Here is a 26,186-nt window from a genome sequence, read left to right on the forward strand (position 1 = left end):
TTTTGTTGTTAAATGTGTACAACCTATATCAACATTTTGAAGTCATTTTGTAGTAGTGGAAATAACCCAAGGACATGGAAAGCAGCAGCAGCAGCAGGAGAAAGAAACTGGGGCTGCTTATACACAGCCACTTAATCCAGATTAGAATGTGGATTAAAGAGATCCAGTTCCACTCCAGAGAGTTTCCACAGGCACTCAAAAACTATAAAGAAGCTCATGCGGATTTCACAAAATTCCCCTCAATCCAACAGTTAAAAAATCTTTTCCCTTTGAGCAGAAGCAACTCATTGGGTGAGAATCAGTGATGGCAATCAAGGTAAGAGGAAACAAAAAAGGAAAGTGATTCCCTCTCAGGAGAAAGGTGTTTGTTACCTTTCTGAGAATGTCATATTCAGATCCTGTATTGCAGTGGTTGTGCTGCTTCCACAAGCACTTCACCGGTTGTTCCCAAATTCCTGCTTTGCAGTGACCATACACTGCTCAGCTGCAGCATATTTTATTGCTGATTTTGCAGAGAGTTTTTTTAAATGAGCTGTATCAGGCTAAATGTGAGCTCCAATGTGCATGAGGGGTCTGCATTTTCTGGACACCCCCTTTTATCCCAATTACTTCCAGATTTTCAGGCCTATGTAGATAGAGTCTGGGACATTTTATAAGCAGCTGAAAGAATTGGACAGCAGAGATTAATCTGCCCTGTCAGATTGAGACGGTTGTATAATATTCAGGACAGACAAAATCACTTTACTGTTTCAGACACTTGTTGTTGCACTCCAGGACAGGAAAAGCCCTCTGACTTTAAAGAGCACAATGTTGGATGGAAAACAATCATTTTATTGTAGATAATTAAAAAGCAGTACAGTAAAAAACACTTTAAAGAAATAGGTAAATCCAATTAGGTAGGAAGAAAAGCAGGAACAAAGTAGTCCAGAGTGATAGCCCAGCAAAGTCCATAAAAACAAAGTCAAAACCTCCCAAAGATAATGCAAAAAATCAGGAAACATGAACCCAAGGCATGAATATAGAAGCATGAAATCCAAGAATCAAAACAATGAAACAAAGGAACTTAAAACATGAATTTCCCAAGCAAAACTTCCATGAACAAGAACGAGAACTTGTCTTGATTCCAAACGATGCTTTATCTGACTACATATCTTGTACTTGGGACTTTTAACTCCTCATTAGCTAAGTCTCTAGCATTCAGAAATTGAGAATTTCTTATCTTTTTTTCCTCGGAACCTGGCAGACCACTGAAGCCATTGTTCGGCTCTCCTGTTTTGACTAATCTCCTTGCGTCTCTCTATTTGCTCAGTATCTATTTCCTCATTAATTCCTGCAGCTGGGCCAGATGCCGAGCTGTTTTCATGTTCCCTATCATGGGAACTCTCTGGTAACAATTCAGAAAGCACACCATCATCCCCACGCCCCTCAGGGACATTCTCATGGGAAACTACACTTTGAACAGGGATCTTCTGGTTATTCTCTGCATCAGTATCACTGACCAAACCATTGTCATCTTGAAACTAATTGACATCACTTCCCACAATCAAAGCACCCTGATCTTGGAACACAATAACAGGCTGAGCTCCAACACTTATAGTCTTTTGTTATTTATCAGGAATTTATAATTTTCTTTATAGTATGATCCCCTTACCTGTGGAGTACAGTACCCCCTCTTATCCATTGTTTCACTTATCTATGCGCCAAAAATATACTTCCTTAATTATTGTGGTTCTCTCTAGGTGTGCCAGTGTGATTCTGTGGTATTCTTCCAGCCCAAGTATAATAAAAATACTGTATAGGTTTCGCTATTATTTACAGTTTCAGGTGTTCGTGGGGTGGTGGTGGCATGTGTGAGTGGGTATGTGTGTGTGTGTGTTTTGGAATATAAAGATCGTACTCTACTCCATAAACATTCAAGCTTATTATAAAAGAGACAGAATGGACCAGAGAAAGAAAACATTACATTCTAACCTAAATTCTTGTAATATTCACTGAGTAACACTGCAATCAGAACAGTTTTCTGTTAGTTAGATGGATTTGCTCTTTCTACTAAATGTTCTCTATTAGTAATTTTTACTAAATCTGCTCTTTGCCATTGTGAGGTTTCTCTGTATATAAAGCTTTAAAAGAGTGGATTAGATTTATTATCTCCTTTCTTCTGAAAGCATGGTTAGGAGGTGTCTCCCCCGACCTCTCTCATAATGCAGGCTTTGGAGCTGAGTCAATGTGCCATGGTCATAGGGCAATGAATCAGTTAGTGTTTTCTACTCTTTGGTACTAATAATGAAGCCATCTAAAAGGGAACATGAATCTTTGATGTTACCTAAATAACAGAGCCAAAAGATGGGCTGCAAAAAGAATTGCCAAATTCCCCTCCCATATTAACCATGCCCAAGGGTCATTAGAGCTATAGACAGCCCTTTTTTCTGCCTAGGTCAAGGTCCTCTTTGCATGGAGCATTTTTGTGTGGGGACTGCTGTGCGCCATCACATGATGACACATGGCAGACCCCTCCCACATTCCTTCCAAAGAGGAGGGGAAGTGCTGAAAGGTGCTTTCTCCTCCACTACAGGAAATTGTTGTTTGGATAGCACTGATGCAGCTAACTGCACTTTCCTCCTCTTTTTGCCATGTGATGGCATTAAGGGTGGTGGGGCAGTGCTCACTACACATTGTTGCCCTTTCTGCCATTTGATGGGAGGGAAAGGGTGTAGCTCTGTCTCGTCTCCACTGTATGACGAGGGAAGAAGGGAGGACTTGGGGGGTGCCATGAGCCACCCCATGCATCTTCCATGGTGCAAGGGTACTTCTCAAAATGTGGAACTCCTCTGAATTTCGACTTTGACTAATGTTGGCCAGAACTGCGTTAAACAGCTTTGTTCTCATTGGGGGCAAGAAGGGCCCATGTATCATGTGGACGCCACAAGGCTGATTCTCACTTGCCCTGAATTATACTGCCTGTGTAGATACATCTTATTCTGATTTCTTGACTGAAAATTCCATTCTGACCAACAGCAGGCAAAGCCTAGAAAATCTTGAACTATTTCAGTGTCTTCATTCCTTTAAAGTGATGTAAATAATCTGTGGTCATTATTTTTGCTTTCTTAATGATCACTTGTAAACCCATTTTTGCACTTGCTTCTCTGAGTTTTTTCAGTAATTGTTCCAAGTATTTGTCATTTTCTACTAATAGTATGGTGTCATCTACATATCTTCAGTTCTTGTTATTTCTGCATCCAATTTTCATGCCTAGGTCTTCCTGTTTTTAATGATATGATCAGGGCACAAGTCAAACAAGACAAAAATGCAGCTTTAATGAAACCTTTTGGCAACTGGCACCATTCAATTTCTCCAATTGTATCTTCACAGTAACGTCTTATCCAGAGTGCAGGTTATGCATCAGGACAACCTGTGGCACACTCATTTCTTTAACAGCGACCAGAGTTTTACATGATTGACACAATCAAAGGCTTTTTTGTTATCTATAAAGCATAGATTATTTTCATTTGAAATACTTTGCCTTGCTTTGTGCAACTAGTTAGAATCTACTGCTTGATTCACCAGAGCCATCATGTCTTTGCTATTTTGCAATAGGACAATAAGAAAGCACACAGGGAGATATGCAATGTGCTGCACAATGCTTGTATCCAGCAGAAGAGTGATGTAGTTTGACTAAAATGTACTTACATGATTGTTACTTTACATTATGTAAACACAATATAGGAACTCAGTCTAATTTATGCTTCTGGTGGACTTCTTAGCAGTTGCAAACTGATGTAGAGAGGGAATTTATTGAGAAAAATGAGAGGGAGAAATGGAAGCTATCAGATCTATTCACCGTTAGTTCTTACTTCTTTAATAATAATAATTTACCTTTGCTAGGGATTATTACAAACCTAGACAACTTAAAGATGCCAGGTCACCCTTGGATGGGAGATGGTAGGCTATATTTCATGTGCTGTAAGGTATATTTCAGAGGAAGGAACTGGCAAAACCCACTCTGAGTACTCCTTCCCTAAGAAAACCTTATGAAATTAATGGAGCTGGTGTAAATTACAAGGTGATTTGAAGGCACACACACACAAACACACACACTGATCACGATGTTGAAAATATATATATTTGAAATTTGTCCAATTTGCTTGATAGAAGCACTAAACAAAGCCAATATGAAATTTAAAATTTTATCAAGTCTTCACTGCTATTGAATGTGACCACCTTTTTTTTGCTTTTTCATCTATATGTAATATCAAAAGCTAGTCACATATTAAATAAATATAGAGCTGCTTTAAATAAATCATTTAGATTCTGGACAATCTCTTTATTCTATCTGATTGTCCCTTCCATAGCTTAGTTTTCTTCTACGTCCACCAATTTTCCCACTAGGCATCCTAGATCTGATGTACTTAAAGAAATCCTTATGGCTTGTCAGCATGCATTTGTCTCTTCGTTCTTCAAATTTGCTCCTAGGCCTCTTTTAAATCTCTAATTTACATCTTGCCTGCCAAAGTTGCTCCTTTCTATTATTGTCATTTGGCCTGGATATCCAATTTCTTCTTTATATGGGGACGTTCTTTGCCTGCATACATTCTGGTATATATTCATACTGTAGGGTTTTTTCAACACGCTTTCTGCTTTTGAGGAGGTATGTGCAGGTTTCTTGACTGAATTAAGATGCTATTTGAAAACCTTCAGGATAGGTTTCTGGGGCTTAATCTTTGTAACATTTTATCCCTGACTTGTGTTAAAGTTATTCTGAAGTCATTGATTCCAACATCTCCACTGTGAAGGTTTAGCCGAGGACTCAGAACTGGATATTACTCTAACCACATAGCTGACAACTACTTTTCTTTAAAAATAGAAATATCAATGCTAGGTAGGGTGGGTGAATTTTAGTTAGATCTGCAATACTTTGGGAGGGAAGTTTTAACATCTCATCTGGCGTAATCCAACTAGGACCATCACACCACACTGAGCACATCAGAACACATCTAAATTTGGAAGCTTAGTAGGGCTAGGCCTGGTTACTTCTGGCTGGGAAAATTTCAGAGAATAACAAGGAAAAATCCTACCTGAAACACTGGAGAACCACTACCAATCAGAGCTAAAACTACTGGGCTAGATAGACAATGGGATGACAAATAAAGACAGAAAGAATTTTCACAAATATTTAAAAAGTTGTAAAAAAAAACATGTTTTTCAAATTTTCAGAAACTGCTGAGAAGAAAAATGGATCAATGAGAATTTTCAGTTTGGGATTTATCCTGGGCAAAGCTTGCATTTCTTCATGTATGCAGAAAGCAACCACTTATATGTAAAAAGCAAAACAAAACAAAATTTCTCAGCATTTCTTACCTTAGGAAACCCTATGATATTCATAGGATTGATGCAAATCAATAGGCAAACTTGAAGGTGCAGGTAGACAAACGGAGAGTAAAATAAATAAAATATAGAAGTTCAACATTCAATTTTTATTCAGATTTAATAAATATGAATTTCATTAAACTAGGAATTCAAAATTAATACGTAATGTAGTCTGGAGTTCTATTATGTATTTTTAATTCAAAACAATTTTGCTAAAAACTGGGCAGAAAGGGAAGATTTACAATATCTACCAGACTAGTGAGATACTCAAGCCTTTCAGGATGCAAGAAAGGACAATAGCGACTAGTTATCAGTTGTTTTCATGACTGAAATCCAAAAGTTATATTGTGTTTAAAGTAGAATATTAAGTAAACAAAGAACTGAATTATAAATTTTTCCAGAAGAAATGATTTGTGAAAATGATTTTAAATGTAAAATGTTCTTTATTTTTTTAATCTAATTTACATTCCACTTGTCTTCCAGAATAGGATGCAAGGTGGTTTCCAAAAAAAATGAGATAAAAACACATAGTGCACAATGTAAAAAAATTAAAAAAAATTAAAAACATATGAAATAATGATAATACTTTATTTTTAACCCACCTTCTCTTCTCAAAAGTTATATAAAATATCAAAAATGGTACATCTTTATCCATATGTTCCAGAGCACTTCCTTACTAATTTCTAGCTTGGCTCTGTGCCTCATAAGTATCACATGAGTAAATTTCTCAAACAAGTGCTCTTTTAATCTTAGCCTTCAGTCAGACCTGACATCTATTACAGTTTTTTTTTTACATTGCTTGTTATTATAAAACTATTCATGGTAACCAGGTGCTAAAATTATAACAGAAATTGAATTGTGTTCAATACCTTTTCCTCTTATCTGCCACACATTTGCACAGTTTATTGACTTTATGCCGATGTGACAGGGATATTGTTTTCACATTACTGAGAGAACCACTGATGCTGTGTTTAAGTTCCAGAATACCAAACTTCTACATTTATCAGAGGCTGCTTCAGCTCTTCAGCTTAATTTAAGAAAATAATTTCATTTACTCTGCAGAAATAATCATTACTGCATTACACTGCATGTGGATCACACCACAGGACAACCATGAAACACTTAAGTGCCAAAGTGCATAGTTTATATTACCATCTAACCCCCAAAATAACAAGACCACACAGCAATATGGGTTTAACTATGAGCAACTTTTATTAATGTTATCTATTTAACCGCTTGTGACTTGCAAACATTTCTAAAAGGGGGTAGGAACTTGGTGTGGATTAAGCTGAGGCAGTGGCTATCTAAGACCTACTCCTCAGCTAACTTGGCCAAAACATCTGGGTCCCTGGATGTAATAAACTGTACTGTTTCCAGGGAGGTGGATCAGGGAATTCTGACCCAACTCAGTAATATTTATTAAAGCCATTAATGGCCATTTCCGTTCGCCCACACCTTGACCTACATCAGAAAGAGGTGCCTTAGGTGTACACCAAAATGTCAACCCATCGCTGTTTTCCATATGATGGCCTATTTAAAACCCACAATCCCAATCTGCCCTTTGAAAACAGTATGGGCTATGTCAGTGCTTCTCAACCTGTGGGTACCCAGATGTTTTGGTCTTCAATTCCCAGAAATCCTAACAGCTGGTAAACTGGCTGGGATTTCTGGGAGTTGTAGGCCAAAACACCTGGGGACCCACAGGTTGAGAACCGTTGGGCTAGGTGATCCCCCACCCACAAGAACATAGAGAGGAAACACTTCCCAGAGGCAACCATATAATTATTAAGTGAGTAGAAGGATGGGTCAGTGTCAAGCTCAGAATGGGCTCTAGGGGTGGGCTGCATGCTACGCCAGCCACACCCCACTGGAAATAACTCCAACTGGAACTATGTCCAGGTCTCTCCTGGAGGAGAGGTGACACCATGAGTTATCACGCTGAGTATCACCAATCCTAAGCTCACCACTGGCTGCAGTGTCTCTAGGCTAAGCTGGGAAGGGGCTTTTGTTGGTGTGGAGGGATGAATGGAATACCAACCTCTAAAATAGTTGACAAAAGACATGCTCAGGTACAAGGCTGAGTTACTCCTGCATATAACACTAATGGGATGTTTATTCCATTAGTAGCAGACATATATTACAGAAGCTGCTACAATGCAGAACAGGAGCATGCATTTGCAAACTTTAAACATGTTACAGGAAACTGTAATGGTAGCTTGGATAGAAAGCCCTGGATATTTTCATTCAAAATCTGTCAAGGTTTCCCCTCTGAAGTGGCTACAGTACTGTCCAATGAATGCACTTATATGACAAAAAATATGGCCATGTTTGGTTTCCATGGAGTATGAAATGGGAGGTTTTCAAGCAGAGGCTGGATAGCCATCTGTTGGGGATGCTTTATTTGTACTTTTCCTGCATGGCAGGGGGTTTGACTGGATATCCCTTGTGGTCTCTTCTAACTCTATGACTCTATGATTCAATGAGCAGCACAGAAATAAATCAGAGTCAAATGCAAATTGACAAATCAGGCCCCAAGGAAAAGGAAAGTAGAGGCAGTTCTAATTTTAATATTTGTACTAGCCAGGAGGTCCCATTATATTCCGTCAAACTTATTAGTGAGTAAAAATACATTGAATAATTTATGTTTATTTATGCCATATTTTATTAAGTTCAATTAAGTACTAACCAAGTTCCACCATCTCCTCAATCTAAAAATGCCAGTATTATGAGATCCTAACAATTTCTAATTATCCAGTTAACTTTTGGAAGGATTTGTGGATTTTTTAAAAATAAATATATCATGTAGTGGTGACAATACTAGTCCAGATTCCATTCACAGCATTCTGTCTAAAAGCTTCTTAAGATGGTCTATCAGGCACAGAAAAAAAGTTTGTTCTTCAACCCAGCACAATCCAATTATCTGGCTAACAAGTATTACAAAAAAAGGAAGATGTGAAGGACTTTGTGGGTGAAAATTATACAATGTTCTAAGTGTCCATGGTGCAAGTGAGTGTAGGGGGAAGATTTTTCAAGATATACATCCTCATTTGGAACATAATTCCTATTTAAAATGAATGAGTATGGAGAGTCCATTAGTGTCTCTGCTTAGGAAGAGCCTTCAATTTTGAGAGTAGTCTTTTGTCAATGGCAGGAAACCTCAAGGACTGGTTTGTGCTAACACTAGCAATTCTGTGTGTAGCAAAACCCTAATTGCCTTGTGGTATTGTTGCTAATTGTTATCAAGATTTCAACCTATGACTTCAACCGACACATGGGAGATCTCCATTACATCCTGTAATTGATATCCCTGCTAAAGATTTGCAGACTTGAGGACATGGCTTCCATGGGCAAATCTTTCCAATTCATCTGCAATGTAGTCCTCCTCTTTTGCTACTGCTCTCTATCTTACCAAGCACTATTCTAATGGTGCATATTTTCTCATGATATCGCCAAAGTTCAAAACTTCTAACTTGACCATTTTGGTTTCTAGGGTGTGTTCAGGCTTGACATGTGCTTGGAAAAAATTATTTGTCTTTTTGGCAGTCCATGAAATCCACAGAGTTCTCCTATGGCATCACATTTTTTCACTGTCCTCACAGCTTTATGCTGGGGTAAATCCTTACATATTCTAGCAGTGTGTGAGAGTGTCTGAAGAGGCTTCCCAATTTCTAAATTCAAATGTGAGGAAAAATATTTGTAATAGAGAGCTTATCATTAAACAGGTTTCTTCTATGGAAATTAGGCTAGAATGTCATGTTCCCCTACCCCCCCCCCCCCCCAATAATGACATCGTCATTTGCATGTTTTCAAACTGCTAGATTGGCAGAAGCTGGGTCTAACAGCGGGAGCTCACCTTGCTCCCTAGATTTGAACCACCAACGTTTTGGTCAGCAAGTTCAGCAGCTTAGTGGGTTAACTAGCTGCGCCATCAGGAGGCCCTTCATTGATGATACTTAAATCACAATCGGCATTACCTGAAGTGTTCTTTGAATTTGGTCAACACACACACACACACACACACTGAGAGTTCCTCCCAAAAACTTACTCCAATATCCCCTTTGTATGAAATGGTGCCAGTTTTTGTACTTGCCTTATAGAGGAGGATATCAATGAATCATATACCATCTCAACCAGGCCGGTAGCCTGGGTTTTGATTCGGGGGTGGGGGGTGATTTTGATTTGGGGGGGGGGAGGTGAGGATCTACCCTAGCAAACCTTTTGTATTGTTATCCCAATACCCCCATGCATATGGGATATATTGAGCATGGTGATCAGATCATGATATGAATGAATAAACATAACAGTTTAAATAATGTACCAGTAAGGCCTTCTCGCAGACCACCCCGAGAAGCCCCCTTCCCCACTCAATTACATGCCTGCTCTCAATATTACACAGATGAAAACCAGAATGCATGCAGTCATTGGCCAAGCAATATCAGTGTGGTCAGGATAGCAAAATGTATAAATAAGGAGGAACATACCAAGTTAGGAGATGCTACAGCAATTTACCTTTGCCTGATGCTCCTGGGAAGGGCACGATTCTCTTTCCTTCTCTGCGGAGTTATTGAATATAAACTACTTGTGCACTTTGAATTCAGCTTGTACTAACTCAAAGACAGAGGGGAAAGGTGGAAGGCAGAAAGATTTATTAGGACAAATCAAAGGCAGCTGAAAACGTGAGGCAACAGAGAATTAACTGGTACTGCCAAATCATGGCCTTTGAAAGTTCTGAAGGTGACCTGGCCAGTCTTGCACAGTCCAAACACAAGTGCTGGCACCCCCCATGTTCTTCAGGCAAATAGAGCAGCTTTGTTTAGCAGCTCCAATCAAAGTATTTTTATGTGACTGGAAGATTTCCTTCAAGTCCACTTTAATTAGCCAGGCAATTGAAAGGTTTGGTGTGAATTTACCCTGAGACAAATTTTTAATTTTTCATAAATGTTTCATAAATATTTTATCTACATTCATCACCCCACGTTTTGTGGTTAAGCATACATGGGTGTAAAAATAGTGAACACTATATATTTTATTACGTGACGAGACAACTTCTGTGTGTCCTTCAATGCAATTGTATGATTGGGTTCTGCCAGAAGCTGGCCATGAAAATTCTCTGGAGGACCTAGAGATTCCTAGAAAAGCGTTCTCTTGGTTGAAAAATAGCATTCATTATTTTTCTTTATTTTCATATTTCCCACTTTCACTCATGAAAATGGTGGACTGACTGTAATACATTTTCATCAATGGATCCCCCTGTGGTGCATTGGGTTAACCCTTGTGCTGGCAGGACTGAAGACCGACAGGTCGGAGGTTAGAATCTGGGAGAGAGCTGATGAGCTCCCTCTGTCAGCTCCAGCTCCCCATGCAGGGACATGAGGGAAGCCTCCCACAAGGATGGTAAAACATCAAAACATTCAGGCATCCCCTGGGCAATGTCCTTGCAGACGGCCAGTTCTCTCACACCAGAAGCAACTTGCATTTTCTCAAGTTGTTCCTGACACACACACACACACACACACACACAAATCAAATTCCATTATTTCATTTTTACCCCATTCCCCACTTTAAAACAAAAGGGCTTCATAACTAGTTGGGTGTACATGAAAAGAGTTCCAGAGCCAGACTTCATCTTCCCTCAATCTCTCAGTTTTCCTTAAATGATGTGAGCATCCCAAATGCTTAATTGAATTAATGCTCTGAACACCCCCTTATTTCCTGCTCCTCCTCCAAGATAACATGCTTTTGTTGAGGAAATTAAAGCACCATCTTTACTGGCTGTTAAATGAAATGCTTGTTTTAAAAATAGTAGTCTATATACTCTCTGATCTCCTTTTGCTTTTGTTTTCCAAATCACATAACTTCCTGCATGAAGTCATCCTTTCTCACTGTTCTCTCTTTTCCATTGCCTTTGCTTATGGCCGGCTTTTCCCGTAGCATTTCTCTCTCGAGGTCTCTCACTCGGTGATGAATGAGTTTCATTCATCTTTCTCTCTGGAGTTTGTGAAAAGCTTTAGACTTCGCTTGCTCCCATTTTTGTAAGCCCAGTATTCATTTCCATGGTGACGGAGATAGAAGGGGGTGGCGGACTGGGTGGCAGTGGGTTCAGAGGTCAAGAGTGGCCACTTTCTGAATTAAAGCTTTGAATTCCATTAGAGGCGGCACAATGGAACTTAGAGTAACTCTCCAAGAAATTGGCTGTCAAAGGAATCAAAGCAAAGAGGGAGGGAGGAGACAAAGTAGGGACGAGATCAGTGTGAGAGAGTGTAAGCTCTTGCCATCTCTGTCAGGATTACATTTGGTGACTTAATAGAGTGGTGATTCATTTGTGTCGCCATGCGCCATGTTTCTGTGGATGCACTCTCAAGTGTGTTCACATGTAATGGAGAATTATTCATCAGCATTGCTAAGGAGTCCTGCTTCTCTCAGTGAAGAGTAATAGAGATGGAGCGATGTGAACAAGTTCAGTTTGGTTCCAGCACAGATAACATAAGCAGCTCAACTTAAAGAAGCCCATAGTTGGGCCTGTGTTCTGCAGAGTTGGAGAGGCGTTTTGTACAAAATGGCATTGACTGCAGTTGTGTCTGTGCTACATGTAAGAAATAGCCAACTGAAAAGGTTAGCAGTTGCTGCTTGTAAGAAGACAAATGCATATGGGAAATATATAGTTTTGGAGGTCTTCTCAAGCTTCTGTGCTTTAGATGTGAGATATAATGTAATTAAAATATCTGTGAACATTCACTTTCATCTTCGTTCACTGTAGATAGAAGAGAGAAGTGTTTAATTACAAGTCTATTGTGTGACATAGCATGACGTGATTTCAATTTTTGTGCTTTCTCTTTTTCTTGCACTCATTCCCATTTTGTAAAAGGCACTTATGGTTCATTCATTCCCCAGACTTTAATTTTGCTGGTGGTTAGTTCTGTGTATGCATGCACATGTGCATGTATGTATAGGCGTTTGTAATGCACTCATTAGGAAGTGACCCCATTTCATTTTCCCTTCTCTAGGAAATCAAAGTTGTATTTATTTAATTTTAAGTAAAGTTTGTGTGTTTGTTCATTCTTTCCTAAGTAAACAAAAAAGCCTTCAAAGGGCCCTTCCACACAACCATATAACACAGTATATCAAGGCAGATAATCCACAATATCTGCTTTGAACTGGATTATCGGCATCCACACTACCATATAATCCAGTTCAATGTGGATTTTATTCAACTGTGAGGAAGGGGCCAAAGAATAGAAGTATCTGAATTATTTGTTGCCCGTGCAGAGTTAGGGAATATACTAATTGCTAGGGGGGAGATTTGATGAATGAGGCACACATGAGCAAAACTGGAGAAATAGATTGTTTACAGGAATATCTACAGCAAAAATCACCTGATTACCTTTGCAACCAAAGACACAAGCTTTCACAAAGTTGGTAAAATATTTTCTAATCAGAACTAGCCTCAGGCATTTTATGGAGCTTATTTTCCACAGGGTATTTCCTGTGCATTAAGAACTGCACCAGAGGCTGTTTTAGAGGAACCCTGGATTTAAGAGGTCAGGCACATGGTGAAAAAGAACATATTTTTGTCATAGATGTGGGAATGCTTGCTTCTTAAAATGACATCTTGTTTCCCAGAGTCAATGACCTCTTCTCTGGAATTGTTCTCATACACCCCAAGCACCTCGCATCATAAAAAGGAATTACTTCTCATTTCTCATCTTCCCATTCAGTCTTACCTCTTGGAAAAGTGTCAACAGTCCAGCTCCCTAAGTATTCCTTCACTTATGTGCTGAAAATAGCAAGTTTTCCATCCAATTTGGCTGAAAACTGGTCATGTGACTGTGGTTATTCAAAGATGCTTTTAGGCCATATCACTTGCTAATCCTCCACCTCTCCTGAGTAGGCAGAGGTAGTCCTGATTAATCCTTTGCTGTTCCACTTTTTCAACTGCTGTTTTAAATTCCATTTTTTTTGTCTCCTCCCATTGTTCCTGTTATCCTCAGCTTGCTTTAGTTGCTGCAAACTGATTACAAACTGTAAAAGCATGGTACGGAGGAGGGGGGGGGGGGATATTGCCCTTCTCTGTAGGCTCCAGCAAGGCAAATTGCTGTAGTTCCTCCTAGCTATGTATAATTTTCCATAATTTTTTTATTTTCTTGACCACACTCTGACATTGTATTTCCTGGTTTTCATTTCTGAAATGCTGGAGGGTATGTCCTCATTTTCTGTGTTGGTTTAAGCTTGAGAAGATTGGTGTTGATCATTAGCTACAGTGTGGCACCTCTTCTCTCTCTGGCTTGTGCGTGTGTGGATGGTGGGTCAAGTCTCTTGTTGATTTATGGTTTTCACGGGGGTTTCTTAAGCAATGAATGTTCCTCCTCCTCCTTTGTATACCACATTATCTCTCTAAAATGGTGGCTCAAACAACTTGCAATAAAACCAATACAATATAATTTAAGACCTAAAATATACAAACATTTAAAGAGAATTAAACATTTAACAGTATTAAAGAATAAAAAGTAAAAGCCTTAAAACCACAGCACCCCTGACTTGATCTTAAAAACTTCCTTCTTTAAAAGTCTGCCTGAAAAAGATCTCAGCCTGCCACCAGAAGGCCATTGGCTTCCCTGGGAAGAAGAGGGTCCCAGAATCAAGAAGCCCACTCTCTTGTTCCCACCAACCGAACTTGCAATTGAGGCAGGGCCCAGTCAGATTCATATAGGGAGATGCAGTCAGCCCAATTGCCTGGACCTGAGCTGTATATAGCTTTAACAGTCATAACCAACACTTTGAATTGTGCCCAGAAACAAAGTGACAACCTGTGGAGCTGCTGCAAGAGTGGGGTTGTCCACTACCTATAGCCAGCCCCTGTGAGCAACTTGACAGCATCTCTTTGAACCAACAGAGTTTTTTTTAACACTCTTCAAAGGCACTAATCTAGACAGGATGTAACTAATGCATGTATCCCAGCATCTCGAGGTACAGGTGCAGTTGGTGCACAAGTTCTAAATGTGCAAAGGTACTCCTGGTCACTGCAGTTAGCTGAGCCTCCAGGTTCAATGCTGAGTCCAGGAGGACCCCAAAACTGTGAACCAGTGTCTTCATGGGAGTGTAACCCATCCATCACAGGCTGAATCCTCATTCCCTGATTTGCCTTCCAACTGACCAGGAGCACCCCTATCTAGTTTGAATTCGGTTTCAATTTGTGTGTCCTCACCCAGTCCTTTACTAATGACAGATTGGTTTAGGGTGAGGATTGCTTCCTGGGTTTTATGTGGAAAGGAATAATAAAGTTGGGTCTCCTCTGCATATTTATTTATTTATTTATTTATTTATTTATTTATTTATTACTTCGCTTATATACCGCAATTCTCAGCCTAATGGCAACTCATTGCAGTGTACAACATAAAAAACAGGTGCAAAATACAACATACAAAAAATAATCCATAGTACATCATTATCAAAACATCACATCAAAAACATCAATATAACTACAAGCCATTCCGAGTCGTCCCATCGTCAAGTTCACAATCCAATACCATTTCCGTTGTTCCATTCCTATGGTCGAGTTACCCGTCATTGCACTAGTATTCAAATGCCTTCTCAAACAACCAGGTCTTTCGCTTCCTGCGGAATATCAACAGGGAGGGGGCTAGCCTGATGTCTGCGGGAAGGGTGTTCCACAGCCGAGGAGCCACCACCGAGAAGGCCCTATCTCTCGTCCCCGCCAGCCGTGCCTGTGACGAAGGTGGGATCGAGAGCAGGGCCTCCCCGGAAGATCTCAAAGTCCTCGTGGGCTCATAGGCCGAGAGGCGGTGAGTTAGGTATCTTGGGCCGGAACCGTTTAGGGCTTTATAGGCCAATGCCAGCACCTTGAATTGAGCCCGGTAGCAGATCGACAGCCAGTGGAGCTGGTACAGCAGGGGGGTTGTATGCTCCCTGCGCCCTGCTCCTGTTAGTATCATGGCTGCCGCACGTTGGACCAATTGGAGCTTCCGAGCCGTCTTCAAGGGCAACCCCACGTAGAGAGCGTTGCAGTAGTCTAAACGGGATGTAACCACAGCGTGGACTACCATGGCCAAGTCAGACTTCCCAAGATACGGGCACAGCTGGCGCATGAGCCTAAGCTGTGCAAATGCTCCCCTGGTCACCGCCAAGACCTGGGGCTCCAGGCTCAGCGATGAATCCAGGATCACACCCAAGCTGCGAACCTGCGCCTTCAAGGGGAGTGCGACCCCATCCAGCACAGGCTGTAACCCTATACCCTGTTCGGCCTTGCGACTGACCAGGAGTACCTCTGTCTTGTCTGGATTCAATTTCAATTTGTTCGCCCTCATCCAGACCGTTACAGCGGCCAGGCACCGGTTCAGGACCTCGACAGCCTCCTTAGTAGCAGGTGGAAAGGAGTGACAGAGTTGGGCATCATCTGCGTACAGATGACACTGTACCCCGAAACTCCGGATGATCTCACCCAGCGGCTTCATGTAGATATTAAACAGCATGGGGGACAGTATAGAGCCCTGAGGAACCCCACACGACAAGGGTTGTGAGGTTGAACAGGTGTCCCCCAATAACACCTTCTGGGACTGACCCTCCAGGAATGACCGAAGCCGCTGTAAAACAGTGCCCCCGAGACCCATCCCCGCAAGACGTTCCAGAAGGATACCGTGGATGACACTGCACTCCAAAACACAGGATGACCTCTCCCATGTATATATTAAACATAATGGGGAACAAAACGGAGCCATGATAGACTCCACCATGGTGAGAAGTGGTTTTGTCAATTCTTCCTTTGAAATATTGCCTACAGCACCTGGTATTTGTTAGAATTCTCCCATCAAAGTACTAAAAAGGGCTAACCCCTGCTCAGGGCACTTACAGACAGCACTATATCACGGTTTTGAAACAGAAGCAAATCCCCTGGGACTTCAGAAGAAGTCCATATACAGACATTTTGGCTCTGAGATTTCTACCTCCATTGTCCAGATTTGATGCTTTGTTGAGAGATTTAGAGGAACCCAAGATGGCCACCACAGGACATCTGCCGGAATTTTTTTTTTAAAAAAACAAGATGCAAAGATGCGCATCATTGTATAAGTTCTGTTCCTGAGTTATTTAAGCTGTAGGGTCATCTATGTAGAGAGGGCGTTGTTCCTGGGTTATACATGCGTGTTCCTGATAGCTCTTATTGTGAAAAGATGTACAACATTGATAAGGGGGCCACAACTTTGTCCTGACAACACATTTCTTGAAGTTTCTGGCACACAAACAAAGCTTCTTCATTCTACTCAACTGCCACCTTCTTTTTAGGAACATATATCTAAAACCCAGGAACAAACCCAGATAAAACAATCCTGTGACTTCGGAGTGCAGAGACATACAGACATTCAAAGATGCGGATTTTCGGCTCAGAACTGGGATAATTTTGAGTTTTTTGCCATTTGTAGTTATTGCTTCCAAATTTACAGGGAACGGCATCTGGCCACCCTCCTGTTTGATGCGGGAGCTTCTGGAATAAAGGTATTGTCTGGATGGGCTCTGAGTTACAAACATCTCTCCTGAGGGAAGTTAGAATTAGATCTGTGTTTCAGATAAGCAGTAGAAACTGCATTCTTTTTGCCAAACTTAGGTAGTTTTTAATATAGCTTATTTTATTATTTAAATAATAACTTTTCTTTTGTTGCTATTCTATAGTGATTTTACTGTGTTGCTGTATTGTTTTAAATTGTGTATTGTTTTGAGACCCCTAGTGGTCAGAAAACCAATTGATAAATATTTTAAATAAACAACAAAAACTTGTCCTTTGCAAAAAATTTTATTTTATGCAGTAAAAATTGGATATTGAATTAATTATTTAAAATGCATATATATGAAGGCACCATAATAACACCTTCATTTTTGAATGTTCAATGTACATAAACTTTTTTTCATGCACAAAATTATTCAAAAATATTGTGTATAAAATTACCTTCAATCTGTGTATCTAAGGTATGTATGGAACATAAATTATTTTTATGTTTATACTTGGGTTCCATTTCCAATACATGCCATTATGGACCTATATGGAAATACAGGGATTCCAAAAACCCGGGGGGGGGGGAGGGGGATCCAAAATCCAAAACACTTTTAGTCCAAAACATTTTGGATGAGGAATATTCAACTCTATGGTATCATCTCACCAAACATTTACTGAGCTACTCAGTACACAGAGACCATATGTCTACAGTTTTTGTGTATTCAAACTTTGCGAACCCAGAGCTGATCCTGCCAGAGACAAGGATTCCATATGTCAAACATGTTTAAAGAGCTAAAGATTACTTTATTCAGGTGACACTGCTGGTTATGGCCAACTGGGAGCTGGCATTACATGCATAATTTACCTATTCTACAAAGCACACTGTAATGTTGATTCACCCTTTCCCTGCATTTGGTGACTGGAAGACAAAACGTCTTCTGGCAACGAGAGGATGCCTTATGATGGAATTGAAAGTGAGCTGTAGAAGAGCAGGGCAGCAGGGGACAGCACACTGGAGGGAAAACAATGTCCTGCAATGTGTATATAACACTGATTCATTGTGGCATTATCCAAGCAGGGGCCAATAGCTACAAGGAAATGGCTGTTTGCTGGATATCTTTAATGGTCCTTGCTGCACCAGAGCGAGAAAGCAAGAAAGTGAAAGGGAGGGGGGGGGGGTTAACCTTTTTTTCATCTTCTTCTTAGCATATGCCTGACTATGGGTTCTTTGAGATGGAGCGAATGCATGCAGAGGTTGTAGTATTTGTTGTAGTTCTAGAGAATTTTTAAAATATCAAAATGACAATTCTGTTGTCCAGGAATATTTTCTAGTGTTCCCTATATTGGCTGAAAGGTTTCCCTTTATCCTCAGGTGGGTTCCTGAGGACTCTATTGTTCTTTCTTTTCAATTCATGGGACAGGGGATAGAGCAGGAGATAGGCAAACATTTCTGCCTCATATGTACAAGCACAAGTGCTTCCTGCTCATTCAGGAACACATGATGAAACAATTTCTGGTAGGCATCCCCCATGAGTGCCATTTCCAAGTGTCAAGGTGAGAGAATGGGTATGTATTCTCTAACTGTTCCACCTCCATGCTTTGGTCTTAAATACCTGAAGCAGGATAACTGTTATCGCAGGGGCTCTAAATCACACAACTGTCCTATATAAGCAGAGTGCTCCTTCTATACTAGAATGTTATTTTACTGCAGGAAGAGGGACTTAGTTGTTAGACATACAATGAAAGAGACAGGGCTAGGAAATCCACCCACTCTTTCCCTGTTACAGGGTGGAGAAATTATGAGTCTTCAGTATCTTCGAACAGGAAAGCAGTTAAGAGGCAGGTGATTAAAAATAGAAGCTGAGCTTGGTCACTTCAGGTGAGGAGTAGAATTATTCTGCCTCAGTAAGACAATTACAGGCAGACTTCGAGTTACAAACATTCGACTTACAAGCAACCCATAGTTATGGGGCAAAACAACAGGAAGTGAGGGAAATCTACTGCTTGGAAGGGAGATTCACTCTTGTAAGAGTTCTCATGGAGAAAAGGTATCTCAACTGAAGCTTTATCACCAATCCTTGTTTCCCACAAGAAAGATTTTTTTTCGAAATCCAATATCACAGGAACAGAAAGTAAAGTGAAATCTTCTGAACAGGGGACAGGCAGCAAAACAAACACACAGTCGTGTTAATACTTCCCTATGCTACCCAAAATGAGACACACACACACACACACACACAGAGAGAGAGAGAGAGAGATATCTGGAGTTACACTTAAAATGTACCTGTTCTGACTTACATACAAATCAATATTTAACACAGACCTACAGAACCTATTTTATTGGTAACTTGGGCACTGCCTGTTCAGTGAAATGCAACATGAAATGGAGAACAAAGGGCTGGACACATACAGAAGCAGCCACTCTCAGGTATGTAGCCTTGTAAATCTTCCTAAGATAGCTCAGGCCTCTCTTCTGATCTTAGCTCAGGACCAAGCAATCCCTCATCCCCAGTGCCAACAGACCCTGGCCCAGCAACCGGAACATCATCCCCATTCCCATTATGAACATCAACATAAACATCAGACACAATCACAAGCTGAACAGGCTGCCATAGAACACAGCCACAAAGTACTCCATTGTACAGTATGACTCTCTTAGCCAGGGATTAATTTATCCCATTCCAAAAGATATCCCTCCTCTCCTTAAATGCTCCTTGCCCAAGTATAGTTAAAATAAAAGATTCACTATTATCCATGTTTTCAGGTATCCACAGGTGTGTGTATGTTGAAGCATATCCCCCATGGATATGGCAATTGTACTATATTTGTAATATAACCTTTCCAGTGTCTGAAATATTGGAGAAAAAGTTGGGTTGCTGGCACTTATTTATTTATGACATTTCTGCCCCACCTTTCTCACCCCGAAGGGGACTCAAGGTGGCTTCACATACAGGCAACAATCTGATGCCTTAAAACACAACATACACTTAAATAAATATTAAAATATTAAACTTACTCATGTATAAGTTTTCCTCCATTTTAGAATGCTGTTTCAACTACCAAACTTGCAAATTTTGTATTTTGTTTGTTTGTTTGTTTTGTTCTGTTAGAAATGTAATACAATTGACTGGTTGCCCTGACACAACAAATAAATAAGCATGCTGTTAAAACACAGTCCAATGGAGGCCATCCCATGAAGCACACCACTTCTGGTAGCCACCTGTGGAAATCTGTCAAGAAAGCAGGGGGAAGTGGGGGGAAGTGGGCAGAAGACAGGGAAAGGACATAGAATGGCTGGCTATTCCAGAAGATGGACTTCCCTGGGAGAAATCAGAGTAAGATGTATCCCCATTCTCCCCAATGTTTTCCCCCACTTTCCCCTGCTATCCTGCCATCTGTCTGATTAAGTCCATAATCAATGGCAGATTTTGGGCCCAAAACTATGGATTTTGACATGGCACTTGCATATGTCAGGGGTCATTCTGTGAACTGAGGACGGGACTAATGACCCATCAGACAGACAGCAACTCTTAGTCACTGCTGCCATTTTTATTCCCAAGCATTCAAAAATGCCCCAAACAATGTCATAGTGGAGGGTAGAGAAAGATCAGTGCTTTTAAAAGATTCTTCTGGGATGGACTAAAACTCTTGCCTTTGGCCACTTTTTTCTAAGTTTGATAAGAGTACAGTATGTACATTGGCCCAGGTTTAGTTGATCCAGGTTTATTAGGTCGATTTTTGTTGAAACATTTCTAGACTTACACATGTGTATATAAAGTAGTCAAGTTTGTAAAATGCTATCTTTCATGGCATGGACATATTCTACCCATTTTCTGTACGGTGCTTTCATACAACAACAATATGGTCACGTCTTCAAGAAAAAGTGGAAGTGAAATTCTTTCCCACCTCTTTTCCTACTATCCTTTTGCATATCAAGCTTAACTCTAAATTAATTTTTCTGAGCTATTTCTGGAATAGTAAATGGGGGAAGGAGTATAAGCCTTGAGCCTTATGATGTCGTTAGCTTAATCATCAGAATTTGTTTTGGCAGAAATCTTCTTACAAGCCTGACTTGTGAAGGAGAGAGGAATCCATAAATAGTTGGGGGAGAAGAAAACATAGGACAGTATGTATCACAGATCTCATAGCAGGCGCCACACATTTCACTTCTTTTATGTTAAATGTGTACAGCCATTTCTTCAGTGGCCTTCCAACCAATGTAAATGTTTAGTTACAACAAGAAAGATATGACTCAATCACAATTTGTTTGCCTCTCCCATCTTCACTCCATTAGTAAAGATCAGCAAGGGAAGCAGTCGTTACAGAAGAACCAAAGGCTTGAACAAACTTTACCAATTTCACATTCACACTCATGTTTTCCTCAGACATTATTTGAGGTGGTGGCGGCGAATCTACCAAATACATCGGTCATTAACAATGTTAATACAGTTGGTCACTTAATAGTAATACTGAGGTGGGATAAGAGAGTCTTTCCCCCTTCGTCACAGCCATTTTATCCTTGTTAAAGTAGTGTCCAGCTGAACATTAACATCTTTACACTGCTGGGCAGTGGGTGGATTGATTGCTTGTCCCCCCCTGCCCAAGATACGTTTGATTTTTATTTACAGCTGCATCTACTAAACAGGTAGTTATTTTAAGTTGAGAACTAGAGTTTGAGAAGTGTCTTTTACAGAAGTAACTAGCAATATTTACAGTTACAACCCTACTATTAGGACCACAGGCTTCACTTTAAGCCAGATCTTGAACCATTTGCTATCCCTCCTCTCCTATTTAATGAAGACATACTTTTCCGATGGTAAAGGTAATAAAGACAACTTAAATGCTCGATACACACAAACAGGATGAGGATATCTCCTTTTTAAAATATTGCATAGTTAAATGTAATTATACTTGTAATACAGTTATATCTCTGGTGCCAAGAAAGAAAATAACTAGTAGTAAAACACTACATCTAGCTTCTTACTCCTGCTTCTGTTTGGAATTAGATTTTACATTCTGGGTCTATTGCTAACAGATGGAGCATAGCTATCCCCAATTATACACACAACTCCTCATTTTGGAGTTTGCATGTTGTCAATCCAGATCTACAGCCAGCTCCTGAATTCCAGGGGGAACATAGGACTGATCTCTTTCCATTGCTCTGATTCACAGATCAGAGCTTCTCAGTAACCAGCTCTGCTGCTCTGGGACTCCGGAGTAAAGCTCCCTACTAACTGCTCAGCTGAAGTTTTAATTTGCTCATCATCTTTGGCTGATATGATTAGCAGCCGAAGTTAATTACCTGCAGAAATACTCTCCCGCTCTTCTGGCATACATTCCAGAAGGTGCCGTTTTGTGCCTCTTTTAAAGGAAAGGAGTATAAAAATAAAGACAGGGTTAGATGTTGTCTCATAAAGAATGGTTCTCTACTTCAACTTACTGCTTTGGCTTCCTTGATTGGTCCTCAATGTCTAGAATGAACAGTTCAAGTAAACTACATGTCCTCAAGCGCACTTTACATTTGCCACATAGGCACTTGCCTGCTCAAGAGCACTTTAAACCAGTTATCTTCACTGAGCAACTTTTACAACCATACATAGAAATTAGGAATGCAATAGCATGGCAATGCTAACTTTAGTATTAAATTATATTGCATTTCAGAATATAGTCTAGTTCTTTCATAGCTACTAGGGCTGGTCAATTCGTTTCGTTAATTCGTAATTCGTTAAAAAATTCGTTAATTTTTGAATTACGAAACGATTACAAAACTTTTTTTTTAACCTGGAAGTGTTTTTAAATATCAAAACGGCAGGCGCCAAAATTTTTTGTATTTCCGTCCATTTCGGAAATACGTAAGATGGCCGCCTGCCGATGCTTGCTGGGAGCTCTCCTCTCTCGGCGCCGGCTGAGCAAGCGAGCGAGAGGGTGAGCGAGAGGGGCGAGTGAGCGGCGAGCGAGAGGGGTGGGCGAGCGAGCGAGCGGCGAGCGAGAGGGGCGGGCGAGCGGCGAGCGAGAGGGGCGAGCGAGCGGCGAGCGAGAGGGCCCGCCAGAGTGAGTGCCTGCCTTCCCTCCTTAATAATAATTTTAATTTCTCCTCCCTATTCTACTAAATTAATAATTAAATTTAAAAAATATTTTAAAAATATTGAAAAAAAAAGGGCGCCATCTTTACAAAATGTTTTGTAAATATTTACGAAATTTCATAAATACCGAACTTTTTTTTGGGAAAATTTTGTAATTATTTTAAATATCGAAACAAAAAAAAAACCCCAATTACAAATCGATTTTAGAAACAAATTTTTGCGTTGTTACCCAGGCCTAATAGCTACCCTTCCAAGTATTAGTCTTCTTTTTATTTCTTGATTGCAATCTGATTAATGACTGAATCATGGTATGGCAAATTTTGAACTATTTCAATGTCTTCATTTTATGTTAATCATCTGTAGGGGTTTTTTTTTTTGTTATATTTCCAGTCCGGGCTATTATTTCTTTTTCTGTATATGTTTACAGATTATGTTAGAACAAGGCCAGATTCTGTCTCTGTAGCTTGATGCAGTTCAATGGTTATGCCCTTTGCTCCTGGTGATTCATTTGTCCCTAATGCTATTATAAGTTCATAGTCTGTGCCATAATCTTCTCCTGGTCTTGTTTTTTTTTTTCCAGAAAAAAATTGAGTTTCTCTATTTCTTCTTCTGATTATTTTGTCAGTTTGATTTCTGTATATACCATCAAGTGAAATCCATGTATAGAGTTGCCTCTTTGGATGTTTAACTGATGTGTTTATAATTCACAAACTGTTAGACTTGCAAAGTCAGTCAGTTGGTTTCCTATTTCCTTTCTGGATCCTGGGCCAAATTTCTTTGCAATTTTTAATTTTGCTTTGTTTCCTACTTGCATTCTAGTTACCTATGATTAATTACTTTGCTTTATGATCAATGTCCTTCTGGACTCCAGAACAGAATCTTTCCATTTCTTCTTCTGCTTCTGTTTCTGTTTCCACTTATGTTTCTGCAGTTGGAGCATAAACTTGATTTATACGAATATTGATGGGTTTTCCCTGATTTCTTATTGATATGATTTGGTTAGACTGCAGTATATCCTTTCACTGCTGCTGCTACATTTTCCTTACTATTAATGTCACCCCATATCTTCTTAGATCCTGTCCATTTTAGCTTACTTATCCCAAGTATTTCAACCTTCATCACTTCCATTGCTTGTTTTATTATGACTAAAACTCCCTAATTCATGTTTCTCATATTCCATGTCCATATAATATGTGTTGTGTAGTTTCAGAATATCTTTTCACCTATGAGCATTTCAACAATATATTGTTGCCTTGTTCCATTTGCATCATTATCCACAGTGCTTCAGTAGTTGCACTCTGCTGTACTCAGCAGGCTTGTTGTGTTCCATTCGATCTGGTAATTTTATCTTCTGGCACTATTTCTTGTTTCATTTTGGATTGTCTCATCATGGAGTGTTCATGTTGAAACATCTTCAAAAGGAGATTTACCATTCCACCTTGTGCATTGTACTAACAAGTCTTAGATATTGTTCTACGACTGTTGTCTCTGAGAAATCTTCTGCCAGTGTCACTCTCCACTACTGCTGCTGTTTGGCACATATAGTTTGCTCCCATGTCAGCAAAAGTTTGTCTAAAAAGGTGCTTACCAATAGCACTGTTGCCATCAATATAGCCTCTTGCTTCATGGGAGCACAAAATCCCATCACTGTGGAAAGATAATGCCATGGTGAGTAATATTATTTTCCACATTCATAAGTGTTTTTGGTGTCAGGATTGACTTGAGAAACTGCAAGTTGCTTCTTGTGTGAGAGAATTGGCTGTCTGCAAGGACATTGCCCGGGAGATGCCCGGATGCTTTGATGTTTTACCATCCTTGTGGGAGGTTTCTGTCATGTGCCTACATGGGGGGCTGGAGCTGACAGAGGGAGTTCAACCTGTTCTCCCTGGATTCAAACCGCTGATCTGTTGGTCAGTAGTCCTGCCGGCACAAGGGTTTAACCCTCGTGCCACCGGGGACTATGATGTCAACATTTCTGTTTTGATGAAGGGCATCAAAATACTGTATTTTGAGACATCTTTTTCAGTTTATGCAACAGGAAAAGCTTTCCAAACCTCAAATATGGGAAATTCCTTATAATAATGACCAGCTGCTAGTCTCAAAGGGACAAGCTGTCCAGCCTTCAAATGAGGGATATCTGTTATAATAAAGAACAACTGACAAGCCTGTATAAGAAAGAATAATTTGCATTCTGATATATAGGGTTACCCAAGACCAATTAATGGTTAAGTGGCCAGAGTTTTAATTTTGTAATCTCTGCGCTCATGGCATGCACTCTTCACATTCAGCGATCTGCATAAACTGTGACTATGTAAATCTGCTGAAGTTGTTTAGTTATTTAAGGACATGTAGTTTCACATTTCCAGCCACAATTTTGATGACTGATTTCTCTTCCCTTACAGATCTATCTCCCATTGTCCCCTTGGCTGCCCCCATTCAGGTATTGCATGTGGGTTTGTGCCTTCAAGCTACTGTCAGCTTATGATGACTGCATTGATTTCATAGAGTTTTATTAAGCAAAGAACAATCAGAGGTAGTTTTACCATTTCTTTCCCCTGAAATATTAGGTTGTGTAGATATTATTAGTTCTTATTGTGGTTGCTCTTGACTTGAAAATGGTTTCAAACTACCATAAAATGGCTGATAAAGTGATGAAGAGGCAAAGGTTCTAAGGATAATGGTGGGCGAGAATGGAAGCCCTTTTTCATAACACAGTGATGACACCAGTGCATCAAATTCCACACAATGAGAGTGGAATTTAATCAAAGTAATATATGACTAAAATTAAAACAAGCAAATGAATGAAAAAAGTCTCCTTGCTGAGGAACATTATGAAAATTTTTGTGTACTTTATATTTTGAGATTTGTGTATACCTCAACAGTAAATGTAGGTGGGACTCTCAAAGACACGTAAGCTTATTCTAGCCCTAGGGGAAGGTATGATTTTTTTAATTTCTCTCAACTTTATAACAGAAATGATGAAAATGCAATACTGAAATAAATATTTTTAAATGAATGCAAGACAGTGACTTCCTACTTCCTTGATCCTCTCTTCCAGTAAAATTACAGAGCACAAAGTTCCCACTCACTCATTAAACTATTGCTCTCACCCATTTATTCTTTATGTATTGGTGTGCCACTTGAAAAAGAAGTTTTGTATTATTGTCAGTTTTGTGGATAATTTAGGATGATGAAATTGTGCCTGGAGAGTAGGAAGGAGAGAATTGAACAAATCAGGC

At 39.9% G+C, this 26,186-nt stretch overlaps 1 protein-coding gene across 3 annotated transcripts in view; it reads left to right on the top strand.

Annotated features, from left to right (window-relative positions):
• Positions 1–26,186, top strand: part of PTN (pleiotrophin) — a 120,078-nt gene that overhangs the window by 24,576 nt on the left and 69,316 nt on the right. The window contains exon 2 of one of the 3 annotated variants that reach the window (XM_067469255.1): positions 25,350–25,387. The exons of 1 other annotated variant lie outside the window; for it this stretch is intronic. The gene's annotated coding sequence lies outside the window, so the exon portion shown is untranslated. Of the gene's footprint in view, positions 1–25,349; positions 25,388–25,461; positions 25,481–26,186 lie in introns of those variants that run through there. One more of the 3 variants, XM_067469256.1, reaches the window with a different exon arrangement.

The sequence above is a fragment of the Anolis sagrei genome, chromosome 5 (genome assembly GCF_037176765.1).
Source record: "Anolis sagrei isolate rAnoSag1 chromosome 5, rAnoSag1.mat, whole genome shotgun sequence".
Classification (NCBI taxonomy): Eukaryota; Metazoa; Chordata; class Lepidosauria; order Squamata; family Dactyloidae; genus Anolis; species Anolis sagrei.